Raw genomic sequence first — 19,897 nt, 5'->3', positions numbered from 1 at the left:
GTAGTGATGACCCTGTGGGATAGCAGGAAACAGGATGAGCAAAGAGTCCGAGCAACCACGGATCACTATGTGATTGACTCACAGTTGTATTCATTCTTTGCCATCCTAACATGGCTGGCAAAGCCAGGACCCAAGGTCACTCAGCTAGTAATTTTTGGGTGTATCTCGTTATAGACTGATATATAGGGAAAGCTCGTACCTGCACAAAAGGAAAAAACCAGCCTTGACCCTTGGAAGAATTTTGAGGGTGAATTTTCATGGTGCCCACTAGACCAAGTGAGGCTATTGAGTCATGGGGGTGTGGCCACCAAGAGGTCATGGGTACATGGACAAGTTCTGGTTTTCTCCACATTCTCCCTCCCCTTGCAAAGGTATTGTGGGCACTTAAGTATTGCTGTTTTACAAATAGCACCTAGCTAAGCTAACATATATCTTACTTTGGATTAGAAGAGGCCCTTGCTGACACAGTTGCTTATCTGTTGGGAGAAAACTTGTGCAGCCTCCATCTGTTCTGGTTCTCTCCCTATCCTCCTCCTTTGCATAGAACAGTGGACACTTAAACATTCAGAGCAATGTGAGGTAGCATAAGCAAAGTCTCAGCAGCAGTTCATGCGCAGAGGACGGCAACCAAGATGATCAAGGGTCTGGAAACCAAGCCTTATGAAGGAGTTGGGTATATTTAATTTGTAAAATAGGAAAGATATGGGGAGATATGATAGGTATCTTCAAACATCTATTTTTTTTTTTAAAGCAATTTATTGGATTTTACAATAGAAATAAACATAATAAACAATATAACATTTGTCTTAACATAGTTTCACATTTTCTTTGGACTTCCTCACATCTCCCGCTCCCACTTTCATCGTTATAACATTTTGTCAGCAATTTATCATCTTATTTAGATTCTTATATCCCTTCTATGTTTCATAATCTTATAGTTCTCGAAAGGGGTTAAATTTTCACAATCTTACTTATTTTCTTAAAAGTTTCTAAATTTAGTGGTGCTCAGTTATTTTGGTCTAGCATCTTATTTAACATTCACTCAAATTACAATGTTTTTGTAAATAATTCTTAAATTTCTTCCAATCCTCCTCAATCCTCTCTTCTCCCAGGTCACGAATTCTGCCGGTCATTTCAGCCAGTTCCATGTAGTCTATCAGTTGCATCTGCCATTCTTCCAGTGTGGGTAATTCTTGAGTTTTCCAATGTTTTGCGAGAAGTATCCTTGCTGCTGTTGTTGCATACATAAAAAATGTCTGGTCCTTCTTTGCCACCCCTTGGCCGACAATACCCAAAAGGAAAGCCTCTGGTTTCTTAGTGAAGGTATATTTAAATACCTTTTTCAATTCATTATAAATCATTTCCCAGAACGCCTTCACTTTAGGGCAAGTCCACCAGAGGTGGAAGAACGTTCCCTCACACTCTTTACACTTCCAACACTTATTATCAGACAGGTGGTAAATTTTTGCAAGTTTGACTGGGGTCATATACCATCTATAAATCATTTTCATTACATTTTCTTTCAAAGCGTTACATGCAGTAAATTTCAATCCATTACTCCACAACCTTTCCCAGTCCTCAAACATGATATTATACCCAATGTCCTGTGCCCACCTTATCATAGCTGATTTAACCGTTTCATCTTGTGTATTCCATTTCAACAGCAAGTTATACATCCTTGAAAGTACCTTAATCTTTGGTTCTAACAATTCTGTTTCTAGTTTCGATTTCTCCACCTGGAACCCTAGTTTCTTATCATTTTTAAAAACTTCTTTAATCTGAGCGTAATGTAACCAATCTCGCACTTTGTCTTTCATTTTCTCCAAACTCTGCAATTTCCAATTGTCTCCATCCTTTTCTAGTATTTCCCAATATTTTGGCCATTTAGCCTCCATATTGGGTCTTTTTCGGGCCTTAGCTTCCAAAGGTGAAAGCCACCTTGGTGTTTTATTTTCCAGCAAGTCTTTATATTTTGTCCAGACATTAAACAGTGATTTTCTGACAATATGGTTCTTAAAGGCCTTATTTGCTTTAACCTTGTCATACCATAAATATGCATGCCATCCAAAAGCATTGTTAAACCCTTCCAGATCTAACACATCAGTGTCTTCAAGAAGTAGCCAGTCTTTTAGCCAGCAGAACGCTGCGGCTTCATAATACAACTTTAGGTCTGGCAGGGCAAAGCCCCCTCTTTGTTTTGCGTCAGTTAGTATCTTAAACTTAATTCTGGGCTTTTTGCCCTGCCAGACAAACTTAGAAATATCTCTCTGCCACTTCTGAAAGCACTCCTTTTTGTCCAAAACCTGAAGTGTTTGAAATAAAAACAACATCCTAGGCAATACATTCATCTTGATAGCAGCAATTCGGCCTAACAAAGAAAGTTTCAATTTTGACCAACTATCTAGGTCTCTCTTAATTTCTGTCCAGCATTTTTCATAGTTGTCCTTAAATAAACTTAGATTTTTTGCTGTTATGTTTACCCCTAGGTATTTTACTTTCTTAACCACATTAAGTTCCGTCTCATTCTGAAACCGTTCTGACTCTGTATCAGTCAAATTTTTTCCCAAGACCTTAGTTTTCTGTTTATTTAATTTAAACCCAGCCACCCGACCAAAATCATTAATCAATTGTAATACTCTTTTCGTGCTAGGCTCTGGCTTCTGCAGAGTCAAAACCAGGTCATCTGCAAAAGCTTTTAATTTGTATTGTTTCTGTCCGACCTGAATTCCTTCCACCAACCGATCCCCTCTAATCATATTCAATAGCACTTCCAGAACAGAAATGAATAACAAAGGGGAGATAGGGCAACCTTGTCGTGTCCCTTTTTCAATTTTGAACTCTTCTGTAACCACATTATTAACTATTAATTTAGCTTTCTGTTCTGAATATATCGCCTCAATCCCATTCTCAAAACCCCGTCCCACTCCCATCTCTTTTAAATTTCCCATCATAAATTTCCAGGAGATATTGTCAAAGGCCTTCTCCGCGTCTATAAAAATTAAAACTGCTTTTGTATTTATATCTGTTTGCAAAAGTTCCAAAATGTCAATAATGTTCCTTGTATTAGCAAACAGATGTCTACCTGGGAGAAAGCCGGCCTGGTCCTTGTGAATTACTTCATTTAAAACTTTTTTAAATCTAGTTGCCAAAATGTCTGCAAATATTTTGTAATCCACATTCAAAAGGGAAATGGGACGATAGTTCTTAAGTTGTGTCTTTTCAGCTTCCGACTTTGGTATTAATGTGATAAACGCTTCCTTCCACGACTCCGGTGCCCTCTTCCCCTCCATAATTTCATTGCTGACCTCCATCAAAGGTTGTATCAAATAGTCTTTTAAAGTCTTATAGTACTTGGAGGTCAGCCCATCTGGCCCTGGAGATTTGCCAAGTTGCATGTTCTGAATGGCTTGTTCAATCTCCTGTCGTGTTATTTTAGAATTCAGGATTGTCCTATTTTCTTGTGACAATTTAGATAGTCCATTTTTTGCCAAAAATTGTTTAATCTCAACATCGTCTTGCGGCCCTTGGGTATATAGTTTTTTGAAGTATCTCTGGAAACACTTTCTAATGTCCACTGGATTCTGAATGTTTTTTCCATCAACCTCTAAGTTTGTAACCGTATTTAATCTTTGTCTTCTCTTCAACTGCCAAGCTAGCAGTTTTCCACATTTATTCGCCGACTCAAACGTTTTTTGTTTCATTAATTTAACCTTCCATTCAATTTCCTGATTTATCAATTTAGAATATTGTGTTTGATAAAGTTTAATTTCTCTCAGAGTTGGCTGTGACTTCGGATTCACTCTTAATTTCTTCTCTAATTCTTTTATTTTATCCAAGATCTTATCTTTTTTCTCATTTTGTGTTCTTTTCTTTACTGCATTCTGTTGTATCAAGAATCCCCTCATTACAGCTTTGCTTGCGTCCCAGACGATTCTTTTTTCCACCGTAGTATTCATATTTATCTCGAAGTAATCCTTCAAAACTTTTTGGGCCTTCTTGGTAATTTCCTGATCTCTGAACAAATTGTCATTCATCTTCCATCTAAAGGATCCAGTTGGTAGTAGTGTCATATCCATCTTTACTGCATTATGGTCGGAACAGGTCTTTGGGCAGATTTCCACTTTTCTGACCTTAGGTGCCAGGCCTCTAGAAATCCATATTTGGTCGATTCTTGTCCAGGTCAGTTGGGCTTCAGAAAAGAATGTTCCCTCTCTTCCTAGTGGGTTCTTTGTCCTCCAAATGTCAATCAAATCCATATTGTCAGTCATTTCAAAAAAGGTTTTAGGTAGTCTGCCGTCTTTTGTAACATTTTGACTTTGTGACTTGTCCATGTTAGTTGATACGACCCCATTCATATCTCCCATCATTATGATGTTGTTGTAGTCCAGATAGTCCAGCATTGTCTCCTGCAACTTCTTGTAAAATTCCGATTTCCCTTCATTTGGTGCATAGATTCCTAATATCAACAGTTTCTCTCCTTGATATTGTATCTCAATAGCCAAGATTCTTCCATGTTCATCTTTAAATAAGAATTTAGGTGACAGGCTCTCTTTTGCATATATCACCACGCCTCTCTTCTTAACTTTGTCCGACGATACAAATTCCTGGCCCAATCTTTTATTTATTAACACTTTTCTGTGGAGCCTCGTCACATGTGTTTCTTGTAGACAGATAATGTCCAATTGTTCTTTTTTTAATATGTGAAATATTTTCTTCCTTTTTTCCGGAATGTTACAACCATTAATATTCCAACTCAGCAATTGCAGAGACATCCTGGATTAATCTGGTTATTTCTCCAGGGGTGGTATCTTCTCTGAATCTTCAGGTTCCCCAGGTGCTGGTGTTGATGCTGGCGTTGCCCCAGGCCCAGAGGGTAATCCAATTCCTTTTTGAAGGTCCTCTCCGTATGTAACCAAAAATTTGTCTCTCTCTTCCAATGTTCTAATTTTAACCTTTCTCCCTCTAAAGGTAAAAGATATTCCTTGGGGGAATTCCCACCTAAATGGAATTGCGTTGCTCCTTAGTAGTTTAGCAAGTTCAGAGTAGGCGGCTCTAAGATCCAGCAGTTGTCTTGGAATATCTTTATAAATTTCAATTCTTCTATCCAGAACCTCCAGTGACTTTCCGTAATGTAGGCCCAAAATCTTATCCCTTTCCTCCTTTGATCTCAATGTTATCAAACAGTCTCTGGGCCTCTCCTTCTTTATGAATCTTCCAAGTCTGAAAGCTGACACAATTTTAAAATCCTTTTCTTCCAAATTCCAGAACTTGGAGAATTCTTTGGTCAAAAACTCAGTTAGATTTCCTTCTTCTGCCTCTTGTAATGATCTAATCCTCAAATTATTCTCACGATTTCGCAGTTCTATCATAGAAAGATAAATCTGATGTTCCCCAACTTGTTTAGTGAGTGGTCTTACCTCTTGCTCTAAATTTTCCAATTTTTGTCTGGTATCCTCAGCCAATTTCCGATTTTCTGCTGAGGCCTCCGTTAACTGTCCAATTGCTTGTGTATTCTGTACCACTTGTATGGTTAATTTATTTAAACATTCTGTATTTTTGTCAATCTTTGCTGATTGCACATCTACTTTCTTGTCCAAAGCTTCCAGTTTTTCAAAGATTTTGTCTAGAACAGAAACAGATGCTCCTGAGGCCATATCTTCCAATTGTAACTGCTCTGCTTCACCCTCTCCCTCTTTTGCCTGTGACAAGGCAACTTCTTCAACTTCTACTTCTGAGGGCAAAGTAGGTACAGATGATCTACGTGTCTGCGAGGCTGAGGTTAGAGTTGTTAAAGTTGTTTGTCTAACTCTCCCTCTTTTTCTTGTGCCACTCATTCCAACGTTATCTATCAGTCAAGGTCACACTGAGTTATTCCCATGGGAATTGAAAGGCCCAGAGCAAGCAAACAATAAGGGAATCGAAAGTAAATGTACATGTAAAGTCACTGTTTTAATCCAATCCTCTAGAGGGAGCTTAAAATGTCTTTCAGAGTCTAATTTAATATCCAAGAACCTTCAGATACAAATGTTTAACAGAGTTTATAAATGGTCACTTTGTTACAGACAGTGCTTATTTGTCTCCAAAAAGAATGTTTCAAATTTAAAAGGTCTCAGTACCCTCAGATTGTTGCAAGTTCCAATATACAGTATCCAAATCTGCAGTACTGACAGCTCAATCTCTCAATGCTCAGGCAGCTCCGGACTCTGGGTTTCACCTTCTAATTTGTAATCCAATAAAAGGAGGAAAGTCAAGTGCAAGTAATATTTCCAAATCTTTGACTTAAAGTCTTTACTTTAAGTTGCAAGTTCAGTAGATGCTTAGATCTGTAAAGCTTAAAATCTCTTTCTTTCAGCCTCCACTCCTCCAAACTAGTTGCTTTTTTCAAGTTCAATGGCTGCGGAAGACGGACTTCCTGTTTCCACGTCTCTCCGCTTTCAGCCAAGTTCAAACAAATTAAGATTTTTCATTTAAGGTCTCTAATTTCAAGTGATTCAGTCTTTACTCACAAATAAGTTGCTTTTCATCCAAATCCAAATTTGACAGGAAAAGGGATCAGCGCTCACCGACAGCAGCAGCGCGGCTTCGCTCCACAGGCTGTGAAACGGCTCTCAGCGCCGCAACCCCCCTCCACGGTCCGGAGCCCCTTACGGGGTTCCTTTCACGTTTGGAGGGTCGCTCAGGGCGCCCACCGAGCCTCAAGACCCCAGGCTCTTGCTGCCTGGGGTTTTCCGAAGTGGGTCTCCGCTTCGCCGTAGCGGACGACCCGTTGTCTGCGGAGCCTCCTCTCCCGTTCAGAAGAGGACCGCCATTGCCGTTCGCGCCGCCCCCGGAAGTCGGTATCTTCAAACATCTAAAGGGCTATCAAGTGGAAGATGAAACAAGCTTGTTTTCTCCTGCTCAGGAGGGTAGGACCCGAACCATTGACTTCAAGTTACAAGAAAGGAGATTCCAACTAAAAATCAGGAATAACTTTCTGACAGTAAGAGCTGTTTGACAGTGGAACAGACTCATCTGGGAGGTGGTGGACTCTCCTACACTGGAGATTTTAAAGCAGAGGTTGGATGGCCATCTGTCATGGATGCTTTACCCGCATTGCAGGGGGTTGGACTAGATGATCCTTGGGTGTGCTTTCCAACCCTATTATTCTGTGTTTGGTGATTGATTGATTGATTTAAAAATATTTCTGTACAGTTTTTCATTTTAAAAAAATCTCGAAGTGGCTTACAACAGTAAATCAGGTGGACATGCAAATGGCACTGAAAGGAAGAAAAACAGCAGCCTTACCCACATAGGTACTCCAGATGCCTACCTCTTAGCCATGCAGCATCCCACATCACATGTGGTCCTGGCAGATGTTGCCCAGACGCTGCTCATTAACGTCCTGGTGCATGGAGTAAAGAGCCTTTTATACTTGATGCTAGACGCGTGGAACACCTACATGGATAAGTGCTTTTCAGAGGGCTGTGTGTGGCAGCTGCTTGTGACCTTTAAATCTGACTTCAATCTTTGGATGCTGGCACTGTGAAAGGGAGCATTCAACACAACTGAGGATCAGGGTCAAGTAGCTTTCAATGTCAATCATAATGCCGCAGAACAGTCTAATGGATGGAATCAGAATGTGCTAAAAGTCTGGAGGGTAACAACAACTCAGGGTTGCTTAGTGCAAGAAAAACAAATCAGATAAATCTTCTTTGCTATTAGAGAAAGTTACATGGCCAAGCACATCTGTGCTTTTTTGTATTGGAATTTTCTATTGGAATCCAGTCTATATTCCCTGCAAATTATAGATGGTAAAGTGATTCCTACATAAGAAACAAACACACAAATTAAGTGTAACATCATTACAGACTTCACTGTCTAATGTAACTTCATTGACATTCTTCCATAGTGCATGTTTTCTCTCTCTCTCTCTCTCTCTCTCTCTCTCTCTCTCTCTCTTTGCAATTATTAAATATGCATGATATAGTGCATCACTTTTGCTGCCATTCAGTGACAACCACGTGCAAACTGCTGACTAACCAGCCACAGCTGTACAGGAACTTGCTGTTGTAGCAATTCAACCTCTCAGTAAGTTGCACACTACAAGCTGATGTGGCTGAAATATTAAGGAAGGTGTAAATGGAGGTCACAAATAGAAACTAGGAGACAAGTTCACTGTGCTGAAGGAAAACAACAGGTTAAAAACAAACAAACCCACAACACCACCCAACTCTACAATCCACAAAACTGCAAAATGATTGCAGGGGCATTGTAAGAATTGGTTACACAGAAAACATCTAGGGGACAGCACAGCAGCAAATGTTTCATGTTCACAGGAACTGATAATGGCTCTATTACTAGACCGAACCAGATCATTATGGGACCTGACAGAGTGGCCCATTCACAGCAGTTTTCTGGTGGGCAAGCACTAAAAAGAATCAATTAACCACACCCTTCCCAACGGTACTGCATAATGTTTAAATCAATATGAAACAACAACTGCTTTTCCTAAGCTTAAATCCATACTCTGCCCCCATCCATCTATCTTCCCCAACAGGCCCACTTAAACCTAGGGTCACAGGAAGTTGCCTTATACTAGGTCAGACTAGGCATCCATTTAGCCCACAATTATTGTTTACTATGGCTTGCTGTGGTTCTTCAAGATCTCAGGAAGAGGAAAAAGAGGACACATGGCAACTCCACCTACCATCCTTCCCCATGCAGATGTTTCTAGGTGCTCTTTTTTTTAACACAGTAAATATGTGGCTTTCACTCATTCGCTACATCAGATCCAGATGCTTATTTTCAGGGTAGCATTTCTATTATTTCCTTGTATTACCTTTGCCCAGGGCTTCAGGTGCAGTGTGTGGTCACTAGGGCAAAGTTCTTCAGGTCGGGCTTCCATAGCTATAACAAATGCAGGGCAGATCTTCTCCTCAATCCAGACCAAGATTCTGCAGTGCTCTGGCCGAAGTGTAGGATTCTCCAGGAACTGCAGAGAGTTCTGGAAGGAAGAGCACCACTCTGTATGTAACTGGGGGCCAGGAAAGTACTCTAAAATAAGCCTCTTCATTTAACAACCATAGTCTCAGTCCATGTACTGATTTTTCTAAGAGTCCCTAGCCTCTGAACTCAAAACTGGTGACGAAAGTGATAACTGATACCACTAGTGACAATGAAAGCAAAACAGAAAAAAGACACCGAAAGTAACAGGAACTAAGAGAGGGTTCTTTTTCATGCACCCAGGTGTTTGTCCCCCCCCCCCCAATGTGGTTTAGATATGAGATAATTCAGCAGGCCTTGAACTCACCACAGAAGCTATAGAGCAGGTGTCGTCAAGGTTTACCTTGCCTGGGCCGGTTCCCTCCAGCGGAGATCCCTCTGTGGGCTGGATCGTGCACGTGATTTCCAGCATCTGCGCAGATGCGATTTCCTGCATCACAAAAGCAAGTCCCCATGCCATGCTGCACTGGTTTAGTGCAGCGTGCAGGGACTCAACAAGCACACAGCTTGGCCAATGTTAAATAGAACAGATTGTGTAAAAACCATGTATGGAAAAAGCCTTGATGGTGTATTGATAAAAGATACAGAATATAGAAATATATCTAGAATCTATATTATGGAAAGTTGTTTGTCCCTTCCTGTGCATGGATTCCAAACTTTCTTGTGCCTCTCTTCCAGTGTTCTTAATGAACATCCCAAAATGTGTGTGTGTGTGCACGCGCGTGCGTGCACACGCGCACGCATGCACACACACATGTGCACACTCACTTACTTTGCCAAAGCAAAGGCAAACATACTGAAAACATACCAACAGAGCAGAAGAAATGCTTTCCTCATAGTGCTGAGAAGATGCAAAACACTCAGAATCCTTTATCTTGTTTATCCTTGTGAAAGAGATGTGCCATGATTTGTTTGTCTCTGGTACCAAAATGACTCAGATTGGAACAGACTGTATCACCAGTTGAACTGGTTGCAAATGTAGATAAAGTATACAGGGCAACTGCATTGTTGTGTGAATGTGAAGTAATTAAGTGTTGTCATGTCACCAGAGCTGGTTCTATCATTAGGTAGAGTGAGGCGGCTGCCTCAGGCGGCAGGTGCTGAAGGGTGGGAACTGGATAGAGCTGAGTGTGCCACATGGTCTGCCCTGGGACCCCAAAGATACCCTACCACCCTCAGGTGCAGAATATTGTCGCATTGACAGGGTTGAAGTATGATTCAGTTGCTAGTCTGGTCAGCTTTTGTCTGTGGAATAGGAAGGAAGCTTTTTGTCTTTTGCTTCAGGCAGAAAAAATGTCATGGGCCAGTCCTGCTCATCTCTATTTCAAAGTAACAATGATTAGAACTAACAATGGAGATTACAAACTGGCAGTTAAGAGAAATTGTATGTTGTGGAGAAGGAATAACAGTCACTACCAAACAATGCTCAATCAGAGTGGGGGTAAGATAGCTAGTGAGAACAGGTGTAAATATTTACCCAACTGAATCTGTATTGGGCCAGGTTTATAGCATCAAGAGAAAAAGACTTTAAGTGCATCAGTTCCACAATATGACAGAAGACTTATTGACCCAGCAATGAAGTGAGGAAAAGTCCAGGTACCCTAAATGTGGTTCTTAAATAGTGTCAAAGAACTTTATTTCTTCTGAGGAGCAGAGAGAGACAGAGAGACTGGCTAGCATACTTAAGCTCTCTTTAAGCCAAAGTTTATTGACTCCATTATGCATAATTTACAGCAGAAGAGTATTAAGCAAAATGTACATTAATATTCACACCATTTCCTTACTTCTAAAGATTACAGATGTTCTATGTAGTCAAATGGAGTTATTTCAATTTATCATGTAGTATGGTGTCACCTAGTGGAAAAGCAGAAGAAATACAAGCGTGAATCTGACTGAAAAAGGATTTCTAATCTATACCTGAGTGTATACTATCCATTCTGAGAGAAATATTGATGAATTTCACTCTACCCCACATCCCACACTCTCAGTGATATTCTTTCTTGATAAGGAGACACATTTGTATTCTTCTCAGCCTCAAATATATTTTCTTATTCTGTTATTTTATTCTTATTTTACAGTTGTTGAAGGACAAACCTATAGCATTAAATTCAATAAAGAATTAAACATTATTCTGTTTTAGCTGCAGAAGAGCCTAAGCACACTGCCCTTATTAAGTATGCACATACTAATCAAAAAGCTCAAATTGAATATTTACATTTCTGTTCAATGCTGTCTTCCTTTATGCACTAAACAAAAGGAAAACAGCATCAGGGCAGAAATACATAAATTCAGTTTGATCCTTTTTGCTTGCACATGTGTACTGGACATAGTGTTGAAAATGCTAGAATTGGCAAAATGTGTGTTTTAGTCTTAGAGCAGCCAGGAGCTAATAGTTCAATACTTGCTTTTCGGCATCTAAATCTACAATGTATACACTCTGGCTATAAATATCTGGCTATAAATACACACACACACACACACACACACACACACGTACACTGTTTGCTTTTGTTTTTGTTTGTTTGTGTGTGTGTGTGTGTGTGAGAGAGAGAGAGAGAGAGAGAGAGAGAGAGAGAGAGACTGCGTGGGACAGTGCTTATCAAATTGCTTTATGGCTTCTTAAAGAAGTTTTCCCAGCAACAGGGCAAGTGGCTGGAAAGCTCTGGCAGCTACAGCAGGAGCAACAGCAGCTTCTTTGATCAGCTGTGCCATCTTCAAATGCTCACAATGAACATCTTCAAAGGTTTCCACTTGTAATTCCTATCAGTGCTATTATACCAGTTTGTGGTGCCAGCTTTGCAGTAAAACAAAATGACTTTTTATCAGGGTACTTTACATTCTGCGCCAGCAATTGTCATGTTTTCAGATCAGGAGTTTTTATTTTATTTTTTTTTTAAAAAAAGGTTAGTCGCTTTTCATTTTAAGATAGATCCTCTTTCATTTTACTTAAATCTGAGCAGGTGTCAGGACTTATTCCTTATTTGGTAACATGATGGAGAGAGGAACGGTTTTTCAAATCAATCTTCTTTTGCCACAGTTCCATGAAATATGTGCAGCTCTGTCAAATCTAGTACTTGCCTTTCGGCAGGCACTTAAAAAAGGACAGTTATTTTTAACAAAATATTAATATATTAACCTTTTAGCACAACCTCTCTTCTTTGGAATATTAGATCTCCCGATCAGGACCCACAACATACTACAGATTGAGGGGGATACCTTGCAAGGTACCAAGCATTATCTAAATTCTCAGGTTTGTGGCTAAGGCCATATGCCAAACTGGATAAGAATACAGCCCTCATAGCTGTTATCTATCTATCTATCTATCTATCTATCTATCTATCTATCTATCTATGATTTACCTTTTACAGTTGTTTCAAGGTGATTTACAAACATACTGTAAAATAGTTTTAGGAACAACTAAAGATACGTTTAAAAACATAAGGTAAAACAGGGAATATGCAGGAGAAATGATTTTGAGGAGATATGGAGGGTGTTTGTAGAATTTGTGCTGTTAAAGGGGGAAAGGGGTCAAACCATCACAAGAGGTCTTGAAATTTTGGGAGGTTGGATAGGTACAATGGAATGGTCTCGGTGGTGGGGTGCACATCTTTATTCTTCTTTATTTATGATTATTACATTGTCAAAATAAAATAAATACAATTCCAAATTAGCACCTTTTCACCCAACTGGAAAAGCTTTTTGACACTATAATGTCTTCAATTGTTTTTGGAAAGTGCAGATAGTAGCACTCAGGGGAAGACTTTTGGAATCTTTCATAAGATGTCGTCCTGAACAAGCCCAAAATCTGGCACCCCCAAATGGATCTTCTCAATTATGGATCTTCTTATTTTTGCACGCACCCCCCTGGCTTGGCACCCTGTGCGGGGGAACCACCCACGCCACCCTAAATCTGGCGTTGTGGGCACCTGTCATATCTAAGTGGAGATACATCGGGGAAGCCACACTGAAAGCCACGTTTGGAGTTACTGTGGAGCAGGCTTCTGATGTTTTGGGAACTCAAAGGAGAAACTATTTTGCAGAACACAGTAACCTATTGGGTGTATAAGAGATAAGGTGCTCTCCTAAGGAACCTGGTCCTTAACTGCATACTGTAGATGCTAGTATCAAAATTTTGACCTTGATTGGCAGTCAGTCAAATGCCACACAAAAAAAATGCCACATGGGTGGTGGTAATTTGTGCACACGTGCACACACACACACCCTAACCACTGCTTTCTGCACTAGCTACAGCCTTCAAGGACTACATCCCCAAACCAACTGGGGGTTACCAATGCTGGTCAACTATGGTCAAGTTAGTTGTCAGCATAAGAGTTCCATTATGAATGACCCACATCTCTTTGGTCCTTGCTATCACATGTCTAAAATAACACTGAAGTAAATGCTCCAAGTCAAAGCCTTCCTATAAGGAAATTTGTAAGGTCCCCATTGTGCACTGCTAGAATTCAGCAAATTACACCAGCACTGCAACTTTCCAGCTGCTTCTCTAGAAATCCATTATATTCTCTGTGTTGTGTTGTACTGCAGCTTTTGATATTCTTAAAGGATTGACGGCATCTATTTCCTTTAGAATAAGGCCGTTTTCAATTTAGTGCCATTCAGCAACCTGCAGATTGGAGTCTATGAGGCACTCTTTAGAATATCACTTTCAGATGACGGATGTTTTGCAGGTGGTTTTGTAGAGAACCATGAAATGCAGCTGCCATGAAACCTTTGATGAGACGTAAGTAGAACAACATCAAAAAGTATGCATTTCTTTTGAGCGAATACATGAAAGCGCAAAACTAGCTGACACTGTCACATCACAGAATTCATTTTTGTTAGCAGGCACAGACCAAGAGGAGACAAACTTTCTGTTTTCATAGCTAGAAATTCAAGTAGAAAAAGTATGGAAACTGCACACACGTGTGTGTGTGTGTGTGTGTGTGTGTGTAACCTGTTAGGATATTTCTGTTCCACCTTAAAAGGGAGCAGGCTTTGTGAGTCAGAGTCTGCGCATTTCCTGTTCACAGGATGTTTATGTTTTCCTATTGCTTTCGTCTCTCTCTGTGTCGTAGACACTGAAGCAGGCAGTCATGTTTTTCTTTGTTCTGATCAACGCTGAATAAAACTTGTAAATAATGCTCTCCTGAGTGCGACTTTGGCTGTGCATTATCTGCTGATAGAGAGTGTGCATCGGCTCTAGAATGTGGTAGGCTATTTCTGGAGCTCATGTCACTAATTGCTGATACTGCGTGACTACGGGAGATCGACGGACGTCCGGACACAGCTTGGGGGCCATGATGGACGTTATCTCCCTGAAAGCGCATGTTGGGATGTATCTCCCTGGCAGTATCCCAACATGAAAGCTCAAAACTAGCTGACACTGTCACATCACACATCACAGAATTCATTTTTGTTAGCAGGCATAGACCAAGAGGAGACAAGCTTTCTGTTTTCATAGCTAGAAATTCAAGTAGAAAAAGTATGGAAACTGCACACGTATGTGTGTGTGTGTGTGTGTGTGTGTGTGTAACCCCACTCATTACTGAATCCAACTGCCCAGTTGACCCATGTGATGCATTCCTGAATGCAAACCACACTGAAATTCATAGCAATTGTTTAGGAACAGTGCCTCTCTGGAGAATTGCGTATTATGTCTGAAATGCCACATGCAAAAATCCTATTAAAATAGTCTTTAATTAAAGTAGGATTGTACCCTATATTTGTGTTTCCATAATTAAAGATCTCTCAGTATTTCAACTAAAACACAGTTTGTTCCCACCACCCAGTACAGCTAAAAATCTGGCTGATCCAGGCTTCAGTATTTTTTTAATCTTGGGTTGCCTTCAAGATAACGCTGAGGTGAACATTGTGTCAGCCCAAGAGCTTTTCCTTGTACAGTGGAACATCCTCCCCCTCTCCCCCTGCACACACCCTAAATCTGTCGGGGGGAGTTTTCCCCAACCCTCCTGAACAGATTTGTGGATGGCGCAAATAGGAGGGAGGAGATGGGGGAAGTCCCATTGTAGAAGCTGTTTCACTCGCACCATCTGAAACCATACAGGACCCCACTTAGCTTTTGTCTAGTTGCCTGACACCCCTTATTGGAAACAATTGGGCAATGCTTTATCCTGGGTTCAGAACTGGGCGTCTTCAAATAGGGCTGGGAAAGGTTCCTGTCTGAAATCCTGGAGAGCCACTGCTGTTCAGTCCAGACAGTGAAGGGAGTGAGATGGTCAGCCTCAGCATAAGGCAGCTTCCTATGTTCCTCCATCAGATCCTTTGGAATCAACTGATGCTTTGAACACATTTAAAAGCAGGTTCTGTGCTTATTTGGCCATCATATCTGGGACGCGGGTGGCGCTGTGGGTAAAACCGCAGTGCCTAGGAAAGTGAAATGAGCACCGCAACCTCATAGTCGCCTTTGACTGGACTTAACCGTCCAGGGGTCCTTTACCTTTCCAGCCAGTGATTTCTTTGTGCATTTTTTTCTCTGTTGTTGTGCCCCCAGTTCCCCCATTGAAACCACACCAGACCTACAAGCAATAACAGGGAGCACATTTAGAGCATGCTCCTAATTCTTCCTTTGCAGCTGCAGCTTTATATTTGAATCACCTGTTGCCCTATCTTCATAGTCACCATCTGTTTATTTGTCTGTCACTTTCCCACAGAATTCTGCCCACAGTTGCTGATAATATATCAAATGAGCAATAAGTACAATGACTCCAAAGGCCTATGAAACAATTCAAAATAACTGCAATATGAGCAAGACAGTCCTGCCCACCTATCAAAATGGCTCATGGAGGATGAGCTGGTTCTTTGTCTGTTAACACTAATGGGATCCTGTTTACCACTCCTGGTATAACAGAATGCAGAAACCAGAAGAAAACTTCTTGATATCATTTCTCACATTAATATAACCCGCTTTCCTCTGAGGAGCTCAGGATGGATGAAATAATAAGGTGTTCCCCACTTTTTCCTGACACCAGTTCTGTAAGGTTAGATTGAACATGTGTGAATGCACCCAGGTGGTCTCTGGGACCTAAGTCCCAAATCCTAATCACTACACTTTATTGGTTCTTTATTTTCAGAGGCAGATATAATTTTATGAGAATCAATAAATATAGTTATTTAAAAATGTAAAAGAAACCAATTGTTCAAAGTATAACTTAGTATACATTTTAAAATTAATTCTGATAGCACTGTGACCAGTCAAATACCATATAAATATATTGCATATACCTGACAACAATTTGTCCTTTTAAACAATAGATAGAGTAGATAGACAGATCAAAATGTTAAAGGCAACTTATATATTCAATGTCCTGTTTTACCTTATTAAACAAGTACCAGCTAGTTAGCTGTCACAACAATATTAAAAAGAGGAGTTTTGACACAGAAAGAACACCTTCTGTAGCCTCAAGTTATGTTGGTAAGACTTTAGGGATTTGTACAATGACTGACAATGAAAGAGCATCAGCCAGGATACTCCCCGAGTTCCTTTTTCCTTGCAAAGCAGGATGTTCATTAACAATGAAGAATGGCTGTTATTAGGCAAGCTTGATGACAGTTCCCAAATGTCACTGTCAGAGCAACAGAAGCAGAAGGGCATTCCCCCAATAACATTACAAATGTTCATTAAGGCTGTTTGCATGCAGCTTCAAGTTAGACCTGAATCAGCCTGCTCCAAGTCTCACATCCAAATCCATGAACATGTTCGCAAAACTCCCAAGTCCCACAACCACAGCTGCTGCCCCTGTGCACTGCTCCCCTAACCTCTGCTTACCACTGCCATTTTAATGCACTGCGCATATGTGCTTAGATATCAAAGTAGTCACTGAACAAAAAGGGAAATAGGAGTGAACTGAGGCTGTGTGGAACTCCCTGTGTGGTAACCTCTTTCAATAAAGATGGGACTGAGGTAATGAGAATTTTTTAAAATTTAGACATTCCCTGTCAGTAACACTTGAGAGATCTGATATTATCTGTATGTGGTAGTGTTTTCTTGTAACTAGCATCAATGAATTTTAATGATGTGAAGGGAAAATTTGTGACCACTTCTTTCTTAGCCAGAGAATCAAAGCAATGATGAGGTGCTTTGTAAACAAATCTGGAATTTTATTTAAACACACTCAATGAAGGTTATAGCTCTATGGTTACTCTGATAAAGCATAATACTTGGTTTCAGTCAAAAACTCTGTAGAGTTTTGTTGTTCAGCACCTAACACAGCTTTTCCCAGTCCTCTGCCCTCCCATCATCCCAAAATATTGACCATGCTGGCTGAGGCTGACAAGAGTTGGAGCCCAAAACTGGCTGAAGAAGGCTGATTTACCTTGTGAGTTTCCATGTTGTGCAGAACTCTTCTTCAATCTACATATCCGGGGAGGAAATAAGCATTTGAGACCAGCTTGTTACAAATTTACAAAATACCATGCCTACCTAGAGTAACAGCAACAGTGCACTCCCTTTCCTTTCCAAGAGCACAATCAAGGGATTATGTTAATGATAATTTTGCCTCTGTTCTTAACTTCCACAATGCTTCCCCCTACCCACCCCAGCATGAAAGAGCTCTTCTATTTAACACACATAACATATGCAAATACACTGCTAAGTATTAACGTCTTTAACTAAGGTAAATGCATTAGCAAGAACATGCTGACAGTGTTACAATTAACGACCCAGTGCATTAGCATGTGATATTAACATAATGATATTAATTGCAATATTAGGCCTGCTGAAGAACAATCAGTTCAGTGCCCCTGAAAATCCTGAAGCAGCAACTTTATTCATAACATTAAGGGTGCAGTGACAGCTATGATCTTCAAGTAACTACAAACTTTCCAGTTATTGGAGAGGTTCAAGGGTGGGCTACTGTTTGCGTCACTATGAAAGGTTTTTGTGTCCTATCCTCAACTGTTTTCATGTTATGTACAGTATAATCTGAAAAGAGGAGTTGGTATAAAATTTGCCTGGTTGACCTACACAAAAGCTGTAAAGTCAAGTCTTCCTCGGCTCCTACTTACCGGTTTCAACCTGCAGTTTATAAGCTCCAAACTGTACCTAAATATGGAAAGACAAAAGTTTGAATCTTGCTGGTGACTTTAGCAATATCCTGTTTCATTTCTGTTTGTTCTGATTTCTGTAATTCAAATAGATAGGAGAGGTTAGCGGTTTGAGCAGGCCCAGCTCTACCATTAGGCAGAATGAGGCTGTGTACACACCATAAATTTAAAGCACCCCCCCAGACTCATGGGAACTGTAGTTTACACACCACAGAACTATAATTCCCAACACACTTAACAAACTGCAGTTCCCATGAGCTGGTTCAAGGGCCGACACCAAACACACTATATCAATGCATTTCCCTTCCCCTGTTAGATACATGTACATATCTTTCTTGTTTGTCCATTAGGAATTATAGGGTTAATCTGAAAATCTCACAAATACCCTCAGGCTCAGATATCAAGATTGGGAGGAAAACTCCACTGCTTGTGTGAATAATCTTGTCTAAGGGTGGGAAAATTAAAAAGCTCCAAACTTCTTTGAACCTGTAACCCGAGGGGAAGAGGATGCCCTAACCATAACACGCATTACTATTTCATTGATGGCAATGAATTGTAGCAGAAGGAATTGATAAATGCTAATGGAAAACTTTGGAAACTGCAAGTGTATTTTGCATGCAATAAATGACAGCTTCGAATATAGGGTTGCACACCACCACAATCTCTGAATGGTGCAAAATTCCAGGGGTTGCAGGTCTTTCCCAGGTTTTGTGTTTCCTTTTGGAAATGAGGCACAGTGGAGACTGCAGTGTCCTTATATTGTTTATTTATGCATATATACAACCTGAGCCTGCAATGGAGGGGTTCACAGCATTAACACTCCAAAAGGGTATTGTTTCTTTCATAGCGACAGCCTTGCATTCAAACAGAAATCAAACATTGTTCTCGTTGCTCTGATTCTCCCTCCAGCTTGCTGCTTTTCTTCTAGTTCACATCACTGCAACTCAGTTCTAAGCACTGGCTTTTCCTTCCAACTAACCGAGAGCTGGCCCATCACCCAGGCTATCACCTCAACACAGGAACCTAGCCTGGCTTATTTTTTTTAACAGTTGCTGGAACCAGGGGTTAGCAGGGTCCCACACAGAGCCCACTTTTGCCCCACCCTACCCAACTCATAACAAGATATACTTACCAATCATAAGCCTGTGGGGGATTTTATGCATGGACTAGGGACATGTCCAAAGTATGTTAAAGGTGTTAAAAGGTGACCAAAGAAAGGACACATTTTTTGCCCGTGTTTGTATGCTTAGTAGAGAAAAGCACACATATGTTGAAAAGTGATGGTTTTGTGCCATGGCAAATCCACAGCAAAAGCTGTTTGCTTGTCAAGGCTTTCACCAGTATACTGAGGTTCTTTTCTGAGAGTAAATAAATTCTGAGCCAATTTATGTTGTCAGGGGTACCATCTGCAGAGAGAGTGAAGAGAGAGTTTAGGGAATGAAACGGAAAGGTCTATAATCTCCGTTCTGTCCCCTTTCATTCTGACTTTCCAGTTGACATGGGGAACCCAGGTGGAAAGATTCACTCAGCATGTCAGGGAGGGAAAAACCATAACTGATTATTCCTATTAAGGAAACTGCTTTCCCAAATGCATTTAGATTGCACAGGTTCATTCTTAAAATGAATTATGCACTCCACTGCCTTAGGAAAAATAAAAAGTTCTGTGCAAGACATATTTCTCTGCTGCAGTAATTATGATGAGTGTAGTGCTAGATTAATTAGAAAATGAATGATGAGGGGAGAATTATGATCAAAGAAATCCGGATCTAAGGATTTGCTTTAAATGTTGTGTAATCCATGGAATATCATGCCTTGTATTTCTTGAAACATCAAACGAGAAGGGGTTTCATAG

This window comes from Podarcis pityusensis (assembly GCF_964106645.2).
Source record: "Podarcis pityusensis genome assembly, chromosome: 2".
Taxonomy (NCBI): Eukaryota; Metazoa; Chordata; class Lepidosauria; order Squamata; family Lacertidae; genus Podarcis; species Podarcis pityusensis.
The sequence above is the reverse complement of the archived record's forward strand: the minus strand, read 5'-3'. Positions refer to the sequence as shown.